The following is a 5,053-nucleotide window of genomic DNA, read 5'->3' as shown; positions in this document are numbered from 1 at the left end:
CTTAGTGAGATATACTGGCAAAAGATTCTCCTTTTGTATTGCACCAAGGTCCAAATTCTGAGGTTAAGTAAGAGTCAGTCAAAAACACTTTGTGTTTTATGTAAAATCTGTATGGCCTTGTTTAAAAAGAGCACTGTTGTGTTAATTTTTAAAAGAAACTATGCAGTACACGCATATGCATGGCAGCACTCTCCACTATGGCCAAAAGAAGGAAGCCACCCAAGTGTCCAACTCCAGATGAATGGATAAACAAAATGTGATACTCACATACAATGGAGTAGTATTCAGCCTTAAAAAGAAAAGGAATTCCAGCATATGCTACCACGTGGATGAACCTTGAGGACACTACCCTAAGCCAGTTGCAAAAGGACAAATACTGTATGATTCCACTTATCTGAGGTCCCTAAAGTAGTCAGAGTTGGACAGATCATGGCTGTCAAGGGCTGGGGGACAGGGGAGAAATGGGAGTTATTGCTTAATGGGGACAGAGTTTCAGTTTAGGAAGATGAAAAAAGTTCTGCAGATGGTTAATGGTGATAGTTGCATAACATTGTGAATTTACTTAATGCTACTGAACTGTGCACTTAAAAATGATTAAAATAGTAAATTTTGTTATGCATATTTTACCACAAAAAAAAATCTATGCAGAAGCTATAGATCTTTACTAAACAAAGGAATGAATTACAGATTTTTTTCAAGAAGTCAAATATTTTATATTGTAAAAGCAAATTGAAAAAAAGAATCTTTGTTAATTAGAAAGTGGCACATTTGTAGTAGAAGTGATAGAACACAGACCCCTTGGTGATTTAATATTTAATATACAAACTATGAATATACCATAGAATACAGTAATATTTACATTTGATTTTTTAAAAAGGAATTTTCATTTTAACTCAATTTGAAGTTACTAAACTGCCATTCAACGTAAGACAATTAACAGTACTTTACAATATATAACTGACATACTCTCCTGCAGCTACATTTCCTGCATTATCTTATGTATTTCTGGATTTTCAGGTCTCAGCTGAAGAGGTAATTCTACTTGCCGCATATAGGATGCATCAGTTCTTACCTTAAAAAAGCATCAATAATCAAAATATTAATAAATTACTTATAGACTGAGTGCATTTTTCTTGGAATAAAGTCCGGAATGAGTGACAGAATAAATACCCTTGGCTTTTGAAAAAGTTAATACATAGCAAAATAACAGAAAACTCAACTGTATGGATATTTTTAATAACACTATTCAAAGGGATCTTCTCAGTAACCCTGGATTATTAAACCTCTACAATGGTCCCTGCCTCTGATGTGAAGATACTCATTCTGTATTCTACATGCACATAGTACTTGTTCGATAAATTTCTACTGTTTACGACACATTACTTTATTTAAGGTGTTTCTTCCCTTTGTGTGCCTTTCATTCTGGTAATGACAGTAAGAACCAATCACCAAATGCTTATTGGATACTTGGGATGTGCAAGACATTCTGTTACAGCCTGTAACTGTGGATGCCAACCACAGTTACAGCTGTGAAAGTCTGGAATAGGGAAATAAACACATCCCAAACCAATCAATAAAGTTAGGCATTTAGGATGCTAGATGACTAGATGAGAATTCCAGAGGGTTCTTAATATATGTTCTACCCTATAAAATTGGGATTCATGTTTTAACGATCTACATTCTTGGAGTAAGGGCCTAACAAATATTCATATATTTGAATGGAAATGACAGGGTGATTCTTTTCCCCCATCTTTCCTGTTATTTTCCTTAGTATGTTGCTATTTCACTGTTGGCAGGTTTGAGAGCTTGGTATGTTGATCTAATCAAAACACACAAAGTCTTACCCACTGAATTAAATAGGATGCACAAAAGAAGAAATTCAGGTAGTAAGCAAATTGGAAAAATGTACATTATAATCAAAAACATAAAAGTTGTAATAGTAAGAAAATTTTTCATTTATTAGTAAAGATTTTTTTAAATTGAAATGTTAGGATATGAGAAAGTAGTACTTTAGACATTGCTGCTATCAAATTTGGCAATATATATCAATAAAATGTTAACCTTTAAACAAATAATTCAAGTTTTTGGAATCCATCTAAGAAAATAAGTGGAAAATGTGAATAAGAAAAAATAGTAAGATGATAACAGTTTTGTGAAGATGGTGGGACTATGGATAATCGTTGTCTTCTAAATTTTGGGAGGAATTCCCTGGCAGTTCAGTGGTTAGGACTCCGTGCTCTCATTGCTGGGGCCTGGGTTTGATCCCTGATGGGGGAACTAAGATCCTGCAAGCTGGGTGGCACGGCAAAAAAAAAAAAAATTAAAAGAAAAATAAATAAAGTTTTGGAATTTGTGATTTTGTTATTTTTAGAATTAAAGAACTATAAATTAAAAAGAAAAAAATTAATACTGCCTTTATGAAAGATCATTTTGTGAGCCATATTAGTAAATAATTTGTTCACTATCTCAATTTTTCAACATATTTTCCATTGTCATTGCAGCCTCTTCAGTCCAAAATCTGTGAAAAGATTTTATTGAAAATATATTTATTATTCAGTCATAAATAAATCATCAATACCCATTTGAACACTAGCACACTGTTTCTTCCCTCAAAATCCTGCAGTGTCTCACTGTGGCCCACTGAGTTTGGGCCCTAGGCACAGCTGCCCAGCTTCCCCACTCTGGCCCTGATGGTCCCAATAGAATATAGGAAGGTGTTTAAGCCCTTCCTATATTCTTTTTTTTAAATAAATTTATTTATGTTTTGTTTATTTATTTGTGGCTGTGTTGTGTCTTCGTTGCTGCACACGGGCTTTCTCTAGTTATGGTGAGCGAGGGCTACTCTTCATCGCGGTGTGCGGGCTTCTCACTGCAGTGGCTTCTCTTTGTTGCGGAGCATGGGCTCTAGGCACATGGGCTTCAGTATTTGTGGCTTGTGGGCTCAGTGGTTGTGGCCCACAGGCTCTAGAGCTCAGGCTCAGTAGTTGTGGTGCATGGGCTTAGTTGCTCTGCGGCATGTGGGATCTTCCCGGACCAGGGCTCAAACCTGTATCCCCTGCATTGGGAGGTGGATTCTTAACCACTGCACCACCAGGGAAGCCCCCTTCCATGCTTACAAGTGAAGAAAGAACACAAACTCATATGGGGGAGGTTCCTGGATAGAGGGAGGTGCAAAGGGCCCTGGTGGGAGTAGATTCGTTTAATAGGACTTCTCAGCATCCCTAGTATCTAGACACTCCTGTCTTTCTGGCCCCATTTGCTCACATTTTCCCCTATTTTTGGAATCTTTTTTGAAATATTCTCACCTTTATATTTTGACCATATATATATATGCACATATGATCAAATATATTATTTGATCATATATATATGATCAAACATATATATGATATATATCATATATATTTTGGTGGGGGATGAAGGGAGAAGAGCGGGGGGGAGGGAGGGAAGGAGGGAGGGAAAGAGAAAAGAAGAGGAAAATATGAGGGGGATAGAAGACCGATGGAAAACGAAGAGGAAAAAAATGGAAATGTACCACACTGAGAAGTTTCTCCTCCATGGTAAAGTAAAGACACTCCCCTCAACTCCTAGAGGGCCCCCTTGGGCACTCACTAAATGCTGCCTCCTATTACTGTTCTGTGTGTCTTGTATGTCTCAAATTCATCATTTTCTCCTCCACCGTACCTTGGTCTTGTGCCTTCACTTAGTAGATGCTAAAAAGATATTGGTTGATTGATGTAACTTGAATAGAAACTTCTCCAAAATTCAGAGGTAAAGGGAGAGGCAGCAAATCCAGTAATATCCAGCTTAATTATACACTGATGGTGACCTACTAACAAGATCCCTTATGAATAATAACTTAGAATTAAAAATTATTCTTTTAAGATTGATCCTGTTACCAAAGGAGATTATTATGTACAGTTTTAATTGTGCCACTAATTTAGATCATCCTAAGTTTAACAGAGATGGTGACTAATGTATGCCTGAAATGTCATTCATTTATTTTCTCTGCAGACTTAATAGATTTACATTTTATCTCAATGTAGGATTATCATGGAATGGAAGTACTTATACTAAGGTTTAGAGATGCGGAACACATTGATACGGTTCAATCTACATTTACCTAGCTATTTTAGCAAAATAACATCTTCTAATTTGAAATCTTAAAATTATTTATTCACTACAGAAAATTGTAAAAATATCAGAAAATGGAAAGTTTTTAAAATAAATCATCCATTTCCCATTGTAATTCCTGACAATCCTTTTTATTTTTAATGCAGATTTTAGATTTTTTTGATCATTACATTTATAGAGTTTTGTACTTTTTTTTTTTTTTTGACCAAATGTCCTAACAGGAACCAGTATAATGTGGCAATTTTGAGTCAGAGGGAACTGAGTTAAAATTTGGCTCTACCACCTGCTGACTTGAATAATTCATTTAACCTTGGATCCTGAGTCTCAAGTTCCCTTTCTGGAAAATGGTAATAATAATATCTACCTCACAGATAGGCTTAGAATAAACCCTTGTTCCAGTAGTTGTCCTGTTATGATTTAAATTTTATAAATATCTTTAATGGTTTCATAAGACTTACTGAGCATATTTAGCCATAATCTTTTAACCATTTTCTTATTTTTAGATGTTCAGATTGTTTTTAACATTTTAAATAATTTTGCAAATATGGATCTTGGGGTAGGAACTTTTATTCAAATTTAGATTTATTCCTTCTGATTGATTCCAGAAGTGGAATTAATGCATCAAAAAGAAATTTTATGACTCTTGATATGTATAATTGAATAGCTTTTCAAAAAGGCAAAAACAGTTTATGTTCCCGGCAATAACATATGGGAATTCTCATTTCATCACATCCTATCAGGGTTTTTTTTAATTTGCAAATTTAATAGGCAAAAATTGCTATCTTGTCTTAGTTTTCATGTCTTTGATTATTAATGAGGTTGAATATATTTTCAAGGTATTTTAAAACTAGTTTTGTCATTTTTCCCTTTTATGAATCATCTATTCCTGTTGACAAGCATTCCTAATCAAGCACTCTGC

This window comes from Neophocaena asiaeorientalis, unplaced genomic scaffold, assembly GCF_003031525.2.
Source record: "Neophocaena asiaeorientalis asiaeorientalis breed wild unplaced genomic scaffold, Neophocaena_asiaeorientalis_V1.1 scaffold142, whole genome shotgun sequence".
NCBI classification, from domain to species: domain Eukaryota; kingdom Metazoa; phylum Chordata; class Mammalia; order Artiodactyla; family Phocoenidae; genus Neophocaena; species Neophocaena asiaeorientalis.
This window is presented reverse-complemented; position numbering follows the sequence as displayed.